Source organism: Nannospalax galili, unplaced genomic scaffold (assembly GCF_000622305.1).
Source record: "Nannospalax galili isolate Female #2095 unplaced genomic scaffold, S.galili_v1.0 scaffold1287, whole genome shotgun sequence".
NCBI classification, from domain to species: Eukaryota; Metazoa; Chordata; class Mammalia; order Rodentia; family Spalacidae; genus Nannospalax; species Nannospalax galili.
The window spans coordinates 386,796-405,406 of record NW_008357051.1 but is presented as its reverse complement, the minus strand read 5'-3'; the positions used below and the strand labels follow the sequence as shown (position 1 = coordinate 405,406).

Here is an 18,611-nt window from a genome sequence, read left to right as displayed (position 1 = left end):
ATGCAGTCCAGGTTGACCTCAGACTTGATTATGTAAATCAGGCTGGCCCAAACTCAGGATCCTTAGGAGGTGGGATTATAGGTGTGAAACCATGACCAGCTTTAATCATGCATAATTTATGTGCTTAAAATCATTTTCCTGAGAAAGAATGCACAGTACCTTTCAGAAGATCCTAGGGGTTGTAGTGTAGAAAACACCAAGGGCCCCGCCTCTCAGGCTTAAGTCCCTCCCTGGAAGCTCCCAGGCTCCTAACTGCTGAGCCTGTGGGGCGAGCGCCCGTTCCCATAACTCCTGAGCAAGGCAGGAAACTTCCTCAGGAAGCAGGTGAGGTGGGTGCCCCTTCACTCCTCTGTCTGACTGACTCCCCTCTTCTGTCTGACTGTCTCCCCTCTTCTGACTGACTTTCTCCTTCCTCCTGACTCCTCCTCTGTCTGACTTCCCTTCCTCTGTCTGGCTGTCTCCCCCTCTTCTGTCTGATACTCTCCCTCCTCTGTCTGACTATCTTCCCTCCTTTGTCTGACTGTCTCCTCCCTCCTCTGACTGTCCCCCTCCCTCTGCCCGTCTCCGCAGCTCCCTCCCATCCCTCAGCCACTGCAGAGTTAAATGCCCCATTCTCTGCAGAACCCAGTTCTCTGTTTCACAGCCAGGCCAGGTTTGATCGCAGTTCCAGGCACCAATTATGGACCAGCTTGCTTGAACCAATTAAAGTGTGCAGGTACGATACTGTTGGCATCACCAAGCCAGGGTTATCCCAGCAGATATTGTCCATGAAATATTTGTAAGAGATTCTGGGAACTTTAACAATTCGGTGGCAAGCTTTCACTTGCTGGTGAGGCTCCTGGCCAGCAGAGCAACGAGCCAACCAGGGTGAAGTAGAGGGTTGGCAGAGGCCAGCAGTGGCCAAGACAGGGCAGAGCTGAGAAGCTCAGGAGAGGGGTGGGAGATAGTACTTCTTATTGGTTTTAAGGATGGACAGAACCTGTCAGCTGTCCAGTAAGATGACTCAGGAGGCAGGTGCTCTAGGCTCTCAGGCTTGTATGACTTACAGATAGTTCCTTAACTATGTGCCTCAGTGTTCCCATCCGTAAAAGACAACTTCAATACTGCAGGGCTATGGTGAGCATTAGAAAAAGCAGCGAATAAAAAAAATGCATGGAGAAATTATCCATGTGACATATTTTGTGGTTGTTTATTTATGGCAGTTGATGTTCAGACCCTGCCCAAAGCCTCTGTTGATGGCCCTGAGCCCACACAGTGGCAGGCTAGGCCCAGGGCAGTGACACAAGCTTCTATTGGAAGCCATTATCTTTATCTGGTGCAGACTTCACATATCTTGGGATTTGGGGTTAAGTGGGGACTGCCAGCTGGACAGGAACAAGGCCTCCTAGCAATGCCTGGCTGAGCCTAAACATGCCCATGTCCACACTCCTGAGAGGCTCACAAGGATCCTGAGAAGGGGGCAGGGTTGGCATTTGTTGGCCCATTTTATAGATGACAACTTTGAGGCTCAGAGAAGGCTTCTGATCTTCAGGAGCTGAGGTTAAGAGATCATGGGCAGGTGACCGGCTCTCTGAACTTTCTCCACAGCCCACAAGGTGTAAGCAGGTGAGTGTTCCTGCAATTGTGAATCTATTTACTCTGAGCTCCTCACTTCTCCACCATAAGCCATGTCTGGTCCTCTACACTATGTTTTCCCAGTCACTACTTGAAGTTTGCAAAGGAGGCTAGAAGGTTGTGGTTTTAAGAAGGTCCAAACTGCAACTTCCAAACCAGACCTGGGGCCAGGGAGATGACTCAGCTAATGAAGTGTTTTCTGTACAAGTATGAGGATCTGAGTTCAGATCCCCAGCACCCACATAAAAATCCAAATGGTTTGTAATCCCAGTCCTGGGGAGGCGGAGGCAGGAAGGTCCTTGGGCCTGACTGGCCAGCTAGCCTGGCCTACCTAGCAAGTTCAGACCAGTGAGGCCCTGTCTCAAAAACTAAGGCAGACAGTTGAGGAAGATACTCAAAATTGACCTCTGGCCTCCACATGCACACACACATGGTTACACATAAACACATACACACACACACACACACACACACACACACACACACAGAGGAATACAACAATATTAAAGAGCTTTGTGGGAAAGAACTGCACTGTAAACAGCTTTCTCACTGACCAGTTTCCTTCCACAGCAGGCAGACTAATAATAGGTGTGACCAGAATGAATGGGTCATTCTGCTAGCTGTCTGTCCCCTCACTGTCCTCTTGTAAGCTCCTGCTGTGTTGATGGTGTGTGCTCTGGTAGACTCCCAGACAGCCATGGAAAACACGATGATTACAAAGAGCAGATTGTTTCTTGGAACACACTGTCCCGGTGAGGCAGTCTGTTCCCACTCTGTGGTCTGAGGAACTGCAAACTAGCTGGCTGGCCTCAAATGGCCCCTGAGCTCCTGTCTGAGGGCTGAGGGTGGCAGAAAGTACAAAGGTCCCAAGAGGATCCAGGCTGGGTGCGGCGGGGCTCAGCCTAGGCAGGTGTGCCCTGGCCCCGTGCAGGGAAGGGCCCTGTGAGGAACTACAGGGTCTGCACAGCTTCTGGTTTTCATTTCTGAGGTGTCGCTTTCCTGGACCATAAAGGCCCCAGAGGCAAGTGTGGGTATCCCTGGACCCGCCCCCTTTCTTTCCATAGCGCCTGCATGAAGGCTGGGGACAGTGGTGGTTCTGGAGCAGGTAGGAAGACATATATCAGGAAAAGCACAAGAGAGTCACAGACTGGGGTTAACAGCCCATGTTCCACACTACCAATTTGCTTTTGACCTTGACTAACTTGCAAATTCGTCCTTTTATTGGATTCCTCACAATTGCCTAGAGATGGTGCAGTTGCTGTCCTGACCTGAGTTTTAAGTGGAGAAAACAGAGGCACAGGATAATATGAATGAAAGTCAGAGATAGGAGATCGCTGCTCTGCATCCTGCCTCTACTACCTACAGCCAGTCTGACATTGGGGAGATGTGCAACTGATCTCACAGCATCTCCTCAAGATGTTAGAGGACTCTGATACTCACTCCAACTCCCTGCTAAAGCATATCTCAGCGTAGGCAGAATATGCTGGGGTGGGGGCAGGGCACAGCCCAAATCACTCCAGGGCAACTTGGACTGGGTGAGCATTCCTGCCAGAGCACACCTCTGGGGGTTCAACCTGTACCCCCCAACTCCCCTCCTCTGGCTTTAATCTGGCTCCACCCTGATAGGGAAGAATAAGTTCTCCTTTCTACCCTCCCAGCCCTGAGACCTCTGCACCCATTTCTATCCCCTATCCTAAGTAGGCTCTGTAAAGCATGCACCCTCTTTCTGCACTGCCAGGAGAGCCAGGCTGGAGGGAAGTGACCCCTGAGGAACCTTGGGTGGGCAGGTCCCAGGAGGAAATAAAACAGGTTGGGAGAGGAGAGGATAGAAGGATGACAGGACTGAAAGCTGAGGAGACAATCTACAGAGCAGGATTGCAGGTGAGGGGAGCCTCTGATGACCCATGCAAGTTCCATCTAGAGGTCACGGAAGACTGGACTTGGGTGGAGATGCTGCTCTTCTCATACACAGTGGGGAGGCACAGGAGGGCCAGGTTGGCAGGAGAGCCAGCTTTGGCCTCCTGCAAACCTTGAGAATGGAAGTGGCGTGGTGGGGAGGACCTGGTTTCAAGAGGGGAAGACAGGACAGTGGGGCTGGAGTACTGTTGGGATGCCACTTTTCTGCCCCATCACCCCCTTCAGATGGCTCCCTGTGGCTAGGTCGGGGCACAGCAGCATGCTAAGTAACCATCACACAAGTCTCAGGCCCTCACCTCTCAACCTCTCTGGTGAGAGATGCCCGGGTCTGTTTACCCATCCCGCCTTCCACCCATCAAAGGCAATTATTTGGTGTTTGGAAATGCTCTGTTTTTGTTTCCTGTGTCAGGCAGAGCTTAAAAGAGATCCATCCAGATGTGTTTGCAACCAGGCCCTGACCCTGAGAAGTGAGCTTCTGGGATAGGAGGCCAGTTCCTGAGGCCTAAGAACCCAGTCCATCATGGTAAGGAAGGCAAGGTGGTTCCAGGGGTCCAAGTGCCCAGCCCATAGGCTGGATCTGCTTCTTGTGAGGGAGGCAGGGATCCTGAACACCTGTCCCTGGGTGCTTTCACAACCTGAGGCTTGAGCAAATCTCTCCCTCACAAGAGCAGGAAGCTGCTCAGTGGGGGGCAGGGCAACAGGATGCTAGACAAGCTCCCTGACCTGTGTCTCTGCTAAGCTCTGCTTCCTTCCTCCCCCCAACATCCAGGCCATCGATGGGTGGTTTTGCCCAGTGCATTTATGAGATACTTAGGGAGAAACGAATAGCACCCAGCTCCGCCCATTTATGGAAGAGAAACTCAGCTGAGGGAAGGGACTTGCCCAGGGTCTCAGCACTGTGCCTCTACCCAGGCACCTGCCTTATCCAGGGGCACTCCATTTTTAGAGAGGGCTCTAGTAAGCCAAAGCGATGGGGACACTGTGCTGGATAGCTTCAGTTGTCAACTTGACACACCAGGGAAGAAGAAACCTCAATTGGGGTTTCCTCTATGAGACTGACCTGTATCCACGTCTGTGAGGTATTTTCTTGTAATGTGGGAGGGCCCAACCAACTGTGGGTGGTGCCACTTCTAGGCAAGTGGTCCTAGGTTGTATAAGAAAGCAGGCTGAGCACAGGCCAGAGTAGGAAGCCAGTAAGTAGTATTTCTCCATGGTCTGTGCTTCAGCTCCTGACTCCAGGTTCCCGCCTTGAATATCTGCCCTGGCTTCACTCCAGGATGAACTGTGATCAGGATGTATAAGCCAAAGAAACCCTTTCCTCTTTGAGTTAGTTTTTGTGTTGGGAGCTGCTAGTCTATTATGTACATTGAGCTGTGGCAGCTTTGTTTACTGAGTTTGTGTTATGCATACCAGTACCTAATCTGCCTATTCAGGAGGAATGTGTTTATATGGAGAGCCTCACAATACCTGACCTGGAGGCAATAGTGGTAGACAAAAAGATCAAAGAAGCTTTTGATCTGACCGCTCCTTGACCCTCAGATCCAGGTGGGGAAAAACAGCTGTTGAAACTAATTGAGTTCTTCTGTATAAAAAGGTGGAGCTGAGATAAACCGGGGCTGCAATCACCACTGTTAGCCCTCCCAAGCATTTTTCTGTCTCTTATTTTTTCTTTCAATCCTCACTCCCCCTTTCAGGTACTGTCTGTCTTGGCCGGCTGGCACCAGCATTTTTGTCTGAATGTTTTTTTTCTAAGTATTTATTATTTTTATTTTATGTGTATGAGTGTATTGTCTGCATGTATGTGAGTACACCCGTGTCATGCAATGCCATGGAGATCAGAAGAGGGCTTCGGATTCTCCTGGAATTGGAGCTAAGGATGGTTTGTAGCTGTCATGTGGGTGCTCAGAATTGAATCCAGGTCCTCTGCAAGAGCAATCAGTTTTCTTAACTGCTGAGCCATCTCTCCAGCCCCCTTGTCTGAGTGTTTTATCACAGGAATAGAGAAGCAAACTACATCAGTGTAAACTAGACCAATGTGGCTGTGAATCTGTGACAGGAGGAGAGAAAGGGTAGTGGTGGTTGGGGGCGGGGGTCTTTGTCCTGAGGAACCTGGCCTTGGAGCTGCTGGCCGTGACACTGGCTATAGGGACCTAGTAGGAACCCAGTATCACCCGTAGCTCATGGATGCCAGAGAGGTAGAAAATGCCTTCCAGGGCCTTCCACTGGGTGGAGATTTCTACTGTCACCTCCTTGAGCTGTGGTTGAACCTCTCTCCCAAGCCAGTTTCCAAGAACCAACCCCAGCAGCTGGTCTCTGTGACTTTAATGAAGAGAGACGTTAATGGTATCCCAATTCCATTTTTAAAATTAAAAAAAAAATTATTTTATGTGTATGAGTATCTTGCCTGCATGTAAGTATACTGCATGTATGCAATGCCCCTAGAGGCCAGAAGAGGGCATTGGGTCCCTTGGAACTGGAGTTATGGACAGTTGTCAGCCATTGTTCGGGTACTGGCAACTGAGCCCTGGTCCTCTGCAAGAGCAATCAGTGCCCTTAACTGCTGAGCCATGTCTCCAGGCCCTGGAATTCCATTTATATCACCCACAGCTCTTGTAGTGTTTCTCTGGTTAAATCAGATGTTTTGAAAACAAAAGAAAAAGGAAATTGAAGAAGAAAAAAAAGAAAAGAGAGAGAGAGAGGCTGGTAATCGTCACCGTAAATCCTTAATGTCTGTGGAGAGCGGCTGGCTTCCTGACTTGCTGGGATCTGTGTGGGAAAGCTTGTTGTAATGAGGCAACCAGGGAGGCCAGGTCTTCCCTGGGGGGTGTCATTCACCACTCAGGTTTGTAGAGCCCTACTCTGATTGCTTCTGCCTCACGGAGGCAAGAGCATAGGGAGAGGCTGAGGGAAGTAGGTGAGGGCCAGAGGAAAGGCACATGTTTCTAAGAAGAAGCTGGACATCCCCCATACCCGCCAGCTGTGCCTCAGGGTCCTTGGCCGGGTTGCCTCACAGATCTGTGGGTTCCCACGGCCCATCACACATGTCTGGGAGTTCTTGATGGATGAGAGCTCCCAGGAGCATGCATGTGTTTGGGGCTCCCCAGCTGCGCCTCTGAGAGCCAATCTGGGCTGAGTGTAAAGAAGTCGACTGCAGAGGGCCGTGGGAGACTTTAAAGGTGGAGTCTGTTAAAAGTGAAACATAAAACAGAAACTGCTCAAGAGCTGGGGAAAGGGGCCTTGGCTCCAAGGAAGGGGGGCAGGTGGAGGAAAGAATAAATGTTTAAGAGCAAGTGGCAGAGCTCAAGACCCAGACTTGAGGAAGGGGAAGTGAGCACAGAGAGGCCCAGGGGCTTAACCCAAATCACACAGCAGCCCAGAGGCAGATTCCTCATGCCCGTGGGTGGGGCATATTCATCTTGGGAGGGATATAATGAGCCCTACCTTGAGGCCTGAGCATACACCTCAGCCCTTGAGACTTTCATGGGATAGCAAGGGAAAAGAACACATGCCAGTTATGATGCCAGGTAAGGGCCACTTATTGTCATGGTTCATTTTGTGTGGAATTTGAGGCAACAGAAGGTTGACACTAAAGCAAGAGTGAAGAACATGGGAGGGGCAACCAGGGAAGGAGGAGCTCTGTTCCCGGGGGCTGGCATGGAGGTGCTGTGGAAGGAGGCCTGGGGAGTCTGTCCCAAAAGGCAGGTAGGCAATCAAAGGAGTCAGAACTCAGAAGGACACTCCTGGTAGCAGGAAAGGCCCTGGGGTGGGAAGAAATGGGGTACTGCAATGCCCAACAGCAGAAGTAGGAACAAGACCAGGGAGGGTCAGTTGCCTGAGATTTAAGACTATCCTATGGGAAGTGAGGGAGATAGAGACAGATTACAGGAAGGGGGAGTGTTCCAGTGAGGAGAGTGTTCTAGAAAGATCCCTCTCAGTGCAATGGACTGATGGAAGTAGGAGACCACAGGAAACTTTGGCATGGCCACAGTGGGGGAAAAGACACAGAATCTGACCCAATGCCCTGGTTATGGGGATAGAACTCAGGAAGTTTTGATGTGGACCTTTCCATGGCTGGGCTTGCATGGCTTGTCAGCCCCATGGGTGAGGGGAGAGAAGAAAGTGAGTTCCGGCTTGCCTTTGAGTTCCAGCTTGAGGAGAACCCAGGTGGAGGAAATGTTCCCTTGAGAGTATGTAGGCACTAGAGGTCTAGAAGCCCTTCTGGACGGGTCAGTCCACTGTTGCTGACTCCACTGTCTCTATTAGGCAGCAGATAAGGAAACTAAAGCTAATCGAGAAAAACCCAGAGCAGGTTGCTAATAATAAAAATAATAATAATAATAATAATAATAGTAAAAACAACCCTGCTTATCTGGGAAAACAACTTTCTAGTTTATCTAAGAAAACCAGTCCTTTTGTCTGCTTAAGAAAATAAGGTATATTCTTTTTTAAAGATTGTTTTATTGAATTTTTGTGTATTTCATACATAAAATTATCTTTGTACCCCTCTCTTCCTTCCCCTTTGGCACCCTCCCATAGACCTCCCGCCCCACAGGAGTCCATACATTCTATCATTTGTATTAAGGCCTATTATATAAAGTTAGTGTCCTGAGATGTCTGTAAGTGCAAGTTTGTCTACCAGAGTTCAGTCAGCCTATCTAGAGTCTCTCCATTCAAGAAAATCAGCTCTTTCTTACCCAGTAGTATTCAGCTGCCAATAATTCTTTGACTAAGATTGGGGCTTGCTGTTCATTTCCACAGTTCCTTGCTGGGTTTTTGTCTGCCTAAGTTTGCATGGGTCCTGTGCATGCTGACACCATTGCTGTAGGTTTGTATGAGAAGGGTCCCAGGCGCCTGTAAGACCATTTCCATATAGTCATGTACTTCCTCTCCGGCTCTTACAATCTTTCTGCCCCCTCTTCTGCAATGGTCCCTGAGCCCAGGGTGGGTGGACCTCAATATAGGAGTCCTGTCCAAGGACCCACAACTCTGCCGACTCTTATTCTCTGCATTTTGGCCATTTGTGGCCTTTTGTGTTCCTGGGCCTCTGTTGCATGAGGGGGCTTCATTGATGAAAATTCAAAGATGCATTAGTGTTCTCTTCATCCCTTGTTCTGTGAGCCTTAAGTGTAGAGGTTACATCCTAGATGTGCCACTTAGGCTTGGGCAAATCACAGAGAATCTCTGTGTATGACCAGTGGTGTAACTCTGTAATAATCTCTCTGTTGAAAAAGAAGCTACTTCGATGGGCAGTGACTGGGATACTTATCTGTAAATTTAAGGATCCATATTTTGCACATAGTAAGTAATTATATTTGTCTATGGATATGAGAACTTCGGGTTTTCTCTAAAATCTATGACCTCTCCAGCTATGTGGATTTGGCTAGGTTTACAGCACCAGACATGAGTTTCCTCCCATGGAGTGGGCTTTAAATCCAAATAGGTACCTGTTGATTACCCCCAAGATAAAAGTTCCACTACTGCACCAATGTCATTTACTGTGCTGGTTATTGATGTGATTTTTAGGCCTTGAAGCTTGGGTTAGGTCATCGACTGGTGTTCTCCCTTACCAGCTTGCATAGTGCTTTCCAAAGCTATGAAGCAAGCCTTCAGGGGAGGTGGCTTCCAGGTCAGTTCCAGCTCCATTGCTCCAAATCCTGTTCAAAGTGTTTCCTGTCTTCAGAAATAGGGTCTTACCATCAAGTTCTAGGAGGCAATCAAGGACTGTGGCAATAGCCTGTGTAATTTTGGGAGTCTCTTGGACTACCCTGGCCAACAACTCCAAGGAAGGTTTCTCCTGTCTGGCACTGTTTCTTGTTATGTAGTCTTCAGCTATACTCACAGACTTATGTAGAGATACTGTATGTGTAATTTTTTAGTAGGTTTTTGGACTAATAGAATTCCGTCTGGTTTTTTATATTAGCCAGGCACTATTTATGTTTCCTCTTTCTCACCCTGTCTTATTCTCCCTCCCTGCCCTTCCCATGTAAATTGTGCCCATTTTCCCCATTTCTCCCTTGATAACTTTTGTATGATATGGTCCCACCTCTTTTGAGCTCCTTCTTCCCCTTTATTCCCATAGTTCTTTGTCTAGCCCTCCTCCCCTTCCTCTTTAACTACCCCCTTTTAATTCATTTCTCCCTTAGTCTGTCTCCTACTAATATTCTCTTTTGGGTTCCTTCTTTCCCTTTATCTCCCTGGTTTCCTTCCATTTTCCTGGTTCCTGTAGTTACATCAGGATATGCACTCACCATATAAGGATTTGGTGTTAGTTTCCACAATTAGGGAGAACATACATCTTTTGTTTTTCTGAGTCTGTGTTACTTCACTTAGTATAACAGCTTCTAGATCCATCCATTTACCTGCGAATTTCATTATTTCATCTTTCTTTACTGCTGAGCTGAACTCCAGTGTGTGAGGGACACTTAGGTTGCTTCCATCTCTTAGCTATTGTGAAAAGAGCAGCAACAAACACAGCTGTACAAGTGTCTCTGCAATAGGATGAATCCTTTGGGTATATGCCAAGGAGTGGTATAATTGGGTCATATGGTAGGCTCTATTTTAGTTTTTTAAGAGTTCTCCACACTGCTTTCCATAGGGATTGCATGGGCTTGCAATCCCACCAGCAGTGAATGAGCGTTCCCCTTTCTCCACATCCTTGCCAGCATTTGGTATCATTTGTTCTCTTGATCTTAGCTAGTCTGACTGGGGTAAAATAAAATCTTAAGGTGGCTTTAATTTACATTTCCCTAATTACTAATGATGTTGAACAATTTTAAGATGTTTCTTAGCCATCTTTATTTCTTCCTTTGAGAACTCTCTGTTTAGATCTTTAGCCCATCTTTTAATTGGGTCATTTGTTTTCTTGATTCTTAGTATTTTGAGTTTTTAAAATATTCTTGATGTTAAACCTCTGTCAGATGCGTTACTGGTGAAGATTTTTTTTTCTACTCTGAATTTTCTCTTCACTTTCTTGATTGTTTCTTTTGCTGTACAGAAGCTTTTAGTATAATGAGGTCCCTCTTGTTGATTGTTGACAATCAACAATTCCTGAGCAGCTGGTGTCTGATTTAGAAAGTCCTTTCCTACGTCTATATCTTGGAGGTTACTGCTAATATTTTCTTCTAATAGTTTCAGAGTTTCCAGTTTCACATTGGAATCTTCTGAGACTCAGGTAAATATCTTAACTGTAAGCCTCTATAAAATCAAAAGACAAATTACATACTCCCAACATATAGTGGACCCGAATACACATTACCATTCCAAAAGGGAGGAATGGAGGCATAGTAAGGAAATACTGGACCAAAACAAGACCGAAAACCAGCAGGACAAACACCAAATCCAGTAGCTCCATGTCCAACGTCTGGGACTTTACTTCCAAAGGGTTTAGATGGCTCAGCCTCTTTAGCTTTGCTGTGTGCAACACACATCTCTGTCTTGTGCTGGTACCACTCCCTGTATGCATGTCTTCTTGGCAGATGCCTCACAGCTCTGGCATCACGAACTTCTTGGGGTCTCCATTGCCAACCAGGCTTCACCTTCACAGCTTCACACAACAGCCTATCAGGGCCTTCTCTAGGCAGGGACACCCCTGCTGCATGCTGCCTGGCCTCAGTGGCTCTCTGAAACCATGGAGGAAGAACTGATAACACCTTCACTCTTGCATCTTTCATGCCTCTAAAGCCAGCACCACATGAATGACAATGCCAAGTTTGACTGCAAGTTTGGGATGGACTAAAACCTGCTATATCCATTTTAGAAGCTTTTCTCTTCAGTGTTCCCTACAGCATTTTCCTTTCACAAGTTGGAGGCTTAACTGGGTGTGGCTTTACCCTGGAGGCACTCTTTTCACTGTTTTAAGTTTGACTCTCTAGGCCTCTCCTTAATTACTTTAATTTCCTTAATCACTTTAATCTCCTTATCAATGGGATCCTCTCCATCACATGCCAGGACTCCAACATTAATCTTCCTTGTGCTCTTTTTCAATCCATCCTGTACATTCTGTATTTCTTTCTGCTCCATTTGCCCTTTTTCTCTGTAAATCTGTATAATATTCACCACTAATAGCCATGCCACCATTTCTACATTTCTTGAAATTTCTTCCACCAGAGAAATTAGTCCATTGCTTTTCAACTTAGCTTCAGCAAGCTTTTAGGTCAAGGGCAGACTCCAGCCAGACTCTTTGCCAAAATATCCCAAGTGCTGCATAAGTCCTTATTTCCCTCTGGAACTACATTGTTCTCAGCACTACTTTCTTCCAGGCATTTACTAGAATGGCCTGTTAAGCTCTGCTTACAGCAATCAACCACTTTTCTAGCCAAAACTTCCAAAGTTTTCCACATTCCTCCAAAACCCCACGTGGTTAGGTTCTTCACAGTCAACAGCCCACTCTCTGGTACCAATTACTGTACTAGTCACTTTTCTGTTGCTGTGATAGAAACACTGACCCAAGCAATTTATAGAAGGAAGAGTTTATTTGAGCTTACAGTTCCAAGGGAATTACAGTCCATCATGGTGGCTCCAGGTGGCTTGAGCAGGAGAAGCAGAAGCTAAGCTCTCACATCATCACACAGGCACAGGAAGCAAGAGAGCCACTGGAGATCTGGCAAGGCTTAAGAACTCTCTAAGCCCACCCCCAGTGACATGCTTCCTCCAGGATAGCCACACCTTCTAAAACCTCCCAAAACAACACCATCATCTGGGGACAAAATGTCCAAACACTTAGAGCCTATGGGGGACATTTTCATTCAAACCATCACAATAGTAAAAACACTAAATGTACAGAACAAAGAAAGAATACTGAAAACTGAAAAAGAAAAACAACAACTCACATATAAAGGAAGATCCATCAGAATTGCAGCTGACTTATCAATGCAAACTATGAAATCCAAAAGAGCCTGGACCAAGATATTTCCAGTTCTAAATGACCATAGATGTCAACCCAGAATATTTTACCCAGCAAAAATATCTATTATGATTGAAGGGGAAAGAACAATCTTCCATGACACGAATAGGCTGAAAGAATACATGTCCACAAAACTAGCCCTTCAAAGAATACTTGAAGCAACACAAAGAATGGAGAAAGGAACAACTATATCCCAGGGGCAACAGAAAGAAAGTAAATGAAGGTATAATTGTGGAAAACACAAAATTAGACAAAGACTGCAAACAGTAATCAAAATGATGGCAACTAATACGTATCTTTCAATACTGACTTTAAGTATCAATGGACTGAACTCCCCAGTCAAAAGACACAGGCTAGTTGAATGTATTAAGAAACAAAATCCATCTTTTTGTTGTCTGCAAGAAACCCATCTCAACTTTAAGGACTGGCACTACCTTAAGGTGAAAGGATAGGAAAGAATATTTCAAGCAAATCATACTAAGAAACAAGCAGGGATTGCAATTCTAGTATCTGACAAAATAGACTTCAAAGTAAAACTAATCAGAAGAGATAAAGAGGGTCACTTCATTCTGATCAAAGGAACAATTAACCAAGAAGATATTACAATCATGAACATATACGCACCAACTCTGGTATACCCAAATTCATAAAAACACTATAAGATTTTAAGACACAGATTAACCCCAACTCAGTAATAGTAGGGGACTTCAATACTCTACTGTCTCCATTATACAGATCAACCAGACAAGGGATAAATAGAGAGGCATTTAAATTCATTGATACCATACATCAAATGGACCTAACAGAAAATAGGTGTATTCTAACCATTGTTCTGCTCTGTAAATATGCTTCTCTGCTTGGAATTCCAGCTCATGGCCACCCTTTGACACATAGGTTGGAGACCCTTGTGCATGACTCTGGTCACATAGACCCTTGTGCCTGCTCCACACTCATGTAGACCCCATGTCTCCTGTGCCCATCAATGCAGGAATGGGTCTGGAATGATGCTAAGTTGCCTATAAATACTGTAGGAAAACTGCTACCTGTGCTCAGACTTTTGGAGATGACTCCAGTAAACCTACCAGTGAATAAATCAGTTTCTGTTTTTATGATCCTCCACCCAGTCTGAGATGCCTGTTTGAATTGTGGCAACTTCCCAGCCTCACTTTCCCTTCATACAATGACTCAGCAGATGATTCTAGACTTAATTAATTCCTCCCTTACCAGCTGTGCCACCTTGGGCAGCTTGGTCTTCATCTCTGATCATCTATGCTTCAGTTTCCTTTTCTGGAGATAGTCTGGAAGCAGGGATGGTATGAGGTTTTATTATAAATATGTGCTTACTTGAGGTGGATCCTGAACTGATCACAAGGGACCACAACCAGCACTCTACAGTGTTCTGTGTTGCTGAGCTGAGGAATTCTGTGGGCAATGTGTACTTGGTGCATTTTCAACTTACAATGTCTTCCATTGACTATGGGTATTTCGGGATGCCCTGCCTGTAAGTCAAAGAACATTCATATTTACAAAGATCTGGGAGGTAGATAGGGAAGCTTAAAGGGTCCATTCAGTGCCTCAGAGCTGAGGACAGTTGTCCCAGTGATCTCCTCTGAGGCTATGTGGAAAAGACTTCCAGGTGGAAGCAGCAGCCAGGCCCTGGAATGCAGCAGGAGATTGACTAGGAAGGAAAGTCAAGCAGTAGCCCTAACCCACAACCAGCCCAGCGTGCAGTCCTATGGGTCATACTCGGATCCCAGCCTGCTGACCTGACAGAGTGAAGGAGAGGCCAAGGCAAGCTGGGAGTGCAAAAGGATAATCTGCCTTAATTTCAACCAAACTTGAAGATAGCTGCTTCCCTTTGTAAGCTCATCTCGGTCTACCACCTTTCCCCATGCTCCCCTCCCCTCTCCTCCTCACTTCTTCCTTTTTATTGTCCATCTCTCTTTTTCTCCTCTCCCTTCCCCCTTCCTCCTCTTCCTCCCCCTCACCCCTCTGTACTTCTTTCCCTAGCCCCACTTCTGACTTTCCTAATGGTTTTCCAGACAGAATCCTCTTCCCTTTTGACTCAGACTAGGGGACTTGGGCCGGAGCGAGGAAGGTATACAGTTGTCTATGTTTGGGGAGGCTGACACTCTGTTGGCAGCAAGTAACACACACAGGGGACCCAGGGAAGCAGAATACCTAGCTCCCATCTCTACCTGGTGTTCCTGGCCATCTGGAACCACCAGCCAAGTCAGTGCCTGCTGAATTTCCCAGTGGACAGGGTCTGTCTGGGGAATGGAGGGAACTGTTCTCTGGGTGTGCATTTATGCATATAAGAGAGGAGACTTGTTGGTCAGCCAGAATAGAGACAGAATTTCAGGTGATCAATGAGGAAGGAGAAATGTGCTATAAAAGGCTTATATGTGGTGGCCTGATCTCACATTGTAGATTCTCTCCCCGCCGTAGACAATATGGAGGATCAACTATAGGCTGGTGCCTGGGACAGGCCCTGGGAGGGAACAAGTTCACACCCTGGACCTTCTGAGATGGCACCTTCCCTGAGTCCCACTAGATTGCTAGGAAGAAGTTGCATTGTCACCCCGCCCCATGGCTCCAGACAGACTGACATGAAGATGGCCTGGATAGGGGTCAGGGCTGGAGGTTGCTAGAGCATCCTTTAGAAGCCCAACTTATTGGCCAGATATGTCACCAAGTCTCAGAGGGAGGAAGCGGTTCCCCAGAGTCATATGGTGTATCCCCCATGCTACTTCTCAACAGTTCTGCCTGTAGACAATTTACTCTGTTTCTAGACTCCTCCTGCTCAAGGATGGTTTTATTCCCCACTTAAACAATTAAGCTTTAATACAACAAAACCAGATCATTATCCTCCACAGGTTTTAAAAGCAGGATTACTATTTGAAATACAAGCAATTAGCTAGCTTCTGGCTCTCCTTCCTTCCCTCTTTCCCACCCAGCTCTGCTTTTTGTTAGGTAGCAGAGGGCTGGGCCATGAGAAGTGGTGGTCACAGCAGTTGTCTGGCAGGAGAGGGTACTGGTAACTTAGAAGCTGGGGAATGCCCAAGGAAGGGAGGGACAAGGGCTGAAGGGGGAAGTGGGGTTCACACCATTATGGAGAGTTTCTATTTACCAGGGCTGGCTTGGCTCTGACATCATGGGGCCATCCCAGTCTCTACGGCTTCCTGGAACATGTCAGAGCTCTGTGAAGTGTGAATCAAATAGTAACATGTGTGCAAAAAGGATCTTTGAAGTGTCTGCAAGCCTTCTGCATTCAAATAGAAGATCTAGGTGGTTTTTAATTGTTCTAGAAGTAAGTCCCCAAATTTCTAGTGGACAGAGGGAGGTTGGCTTGTTTTGTATTTGTTTTGTTATGAAGTCACATAAAGCAGAGGATGTAAGGTGTGTGTGCATTCTGTAAAGAATAAGGAGAAAGACTGGAGAGGTGGCTCAGCTGGTGAAATGCCAGCCTTGCGGGAGGACCTGAGTTGGGCCCTGAGACCCCCAGTCAAAAAGCTGAGTATGGTGGCATGTGTTTATAATCCCAGTGCTGGGAGGTTGAGACAGGGATAACTAGGATTTTCTGGCATGCCAGTCTAGTTGAGTTGGTGATTTCCTGGACCTGTGAGAGACCCTGTCTGAAAAAAAAAAAAAACAAAAACAAAAACAAAATGTGGGTGGACAGTGACTGGGGATTGAGGAAGACACCCAAGGTCAACCATGAGCATGCATGCATGAACACTAAAGGATAATGGAGCAAATGCTGCTGTTACTAACCCATATTGAGCAACAGGATACACTTGATGTCTTAGAAGCCTCCTGTGTGGCCCCCAATCTCCAGGCTGTATCCCCTTCCCCCTACAGTTCACTTTACTACTTTCTTTATAGTTTCACACCCATCAGCCTGTTCCAAAACAGCACACTTCTCAGTCGTGCCTGTTTCAGAGCCCTCCATAACTTTGTACTGTAAATACCACTCACTCCTCCAGAGCCACATGACTGGTAACAGCTGAGTCCGAGGCTTGTCCTTCTCCTGGGCTCTCCAGCTTCCCATCACAAGGCTCAGCTACATCTCGTGGACTCTGGGCATTTGTACTGTGCCTAAGCTTTACTATCAACAATGCAAGACTTCTCTAAGGAAGAAAAGGGTGTGGGACTGTTGGGTGACAAGGCACATGCATACTCACTTTCACTGCATAAACTTAAACAACTAAGCTTCCGTACCCCCCCCAAACCAGCCTGTTACCCCCAATATGGTTTAAAAAGCAAGTGTACTATCAGCAACCAAATATTTTCTGCAATACTCATACTAATATGAGTCCCCCACATCCTTTAACAGAGCTGCTTTGGTGGAAACTTCATTTTTGCTACTTCAAAGTGCTGTAGATGGACACCACACACACACACACACACTGAAACACACACAAACTCACACACGCATGCACGCACACATTCATGCACACACACACACACACACACACACACACGTGCTCATGTGTGTATCTGATTAGTAAGACAGAGAGCTTTGTCTATGTTTATTGACCAGGAGGGCGTCCTTTCTGTGGAATACAGGTCAGGTCCACAGTGGTGCTGGGTTTTTTGTTGTTGTTGTTGTTGTTGTTGTTGTTTTAATTTTGTTGATTCATAACATATTTTTTTCCCAAAGCACATTCTAGAAATCAATTCTCTGCAGTTCTACAAGTTGCAAGTAACTCTCACACTTTGGGTTTGTGTCATTTGCATTTTCAAAGCTTCCATGGCTCCAGGGAAGTCTCAGAACTTTCCACTTATATTATATTATGAGTTCATTTAATTTATATTGTAGGTTGTATAAACAGGAAGCCCATGGGCCAGAAACCTCAAACTTTCATTAAGCTCACTGACATTACAACACATCAAGCCAGAAGCCAAGACGTTACATGACGGCTGGGGAGGTGGTTCAGTCAATAAAGAACTTTCCTGGCATGTACAAAGCTCTAGGTTCTAGCACCTCATAAACTAGGTGTGGTAGTGCACTGTTGTGATTCCAGCATTCGAAAGTAGAGCCAAGAGGGATCAGAAGTTCAAGTCTACCCTCTGTTATATAATGAGTTTGAAGCCAGGTTGGAATACAGGAACCATGTATTTTTTTTTTTTAAAGGAAATAACACATTCAAAGCCAAACTGTTTATCTTCTCTTGAAATTTCAGACTCACTGAGCCTGAAGCTCCAGCCTGAGTCGGGGGTGCCCTGTGTCACCCTCTTCCTGACTGCTGTTATAGATTCTTGTTGCTATCTCAAAATACTTGGACAAAAAAGCAACTTAAGGGAGAAAGAATTTATTCTGGCTCACAGTTCAAAATACAGTCCATCATTGGGAAGGGGGGATGTTGAATGAGAATGTCTTCCACAGGCTCCGAGTATCTGAGCATTTTGTCCCCAGTTGGTGCTGCTGCTTTGGGAGATCTTAGAAGGTGTGGCCATGCTGGAGGAAGCACGTCCCTGGGGTTCGGATTGCAGAGTTCTGAAGCCTTGCCAGATCTTCAGTTGCTCTCTGCCTCCTGTGTGCGCTTGAAGATGAGAGTTTAGCCTCTGCTCCCACTCCAGCCACCTCTGCCACCATGACCACCTGCCATGATGGACTCTTGCCCTTTTGGAACTGTAAGCTAAATAAACTCTTCCTTTTATAAATTCCCTTGGTCATGGTGTTTCTGTCACAGCAAAAGAAAAGTTACTAAGAGGCGTGGGGGTGTCAAGGCAGCAGGAGCTTGCTTGAAGCAGCTGGTATAGTGTATCTGTATTCAGAAGCAGAGAATGCTGTTCAGCTCCCTTTCTCCATATATACAGTCCAGGACCCCCTGCCCAGGACATGGTCCTACACATAAAGACAGGCCTTCCCATATCAATTAATATAGTCAAGATAATCCCTCACAGGCATGCCCAGAGGCACATCTCCCAGGTGAGTCTAGATCCCCGCAAGTTGGCAGTTAACACTATCACACCCAGGGTGTAATGCCACTGGCCACTTTGGGCCAACATGGTGGTTTCCCTCCACACCCTGGTTCAGTTCTCCAAAGTACCACAAGCACACACACTTCTTTAGCACCCAGTCACTCTTACTAAGGGCTGTGTTCACTCCTGTGGTGGCTGCTGTAAGAAACAAAAGAAACCAACAGCCTTTTCTGTTTGCAGATTCAACTCA

At 46.5% G+C, this 18,611-nt stretch overlaps 1 long non-coding RNA gene across 2 annotated transcripts; it reads left to right on the top strand.

Annotated features, from left to right (window-relative positions):
* The first annotated feature begins 263 nt into the window (after positions 1-263).
* LOC108490032 lies at positions 264-17,859 on the top strand. 2 transcript variants are annotated; one of them, XR_001872080.1, is made up of 5 exons: positions 264-329; positions 644-715; positions 1,532-1,605; positions 3,941-4,054; positions 17,823-17,859. It is a non-coding gene; the product is annotated as an uncharacterized LOC108490032 (long non-coding RNA). The 2 variants fall into 2 exon arrangements; XR_001872081.1 differs by having other exon boundaries at positions 273-324.
* Positions 17,860-18,611: the final 752 nt, after the last annotated feature.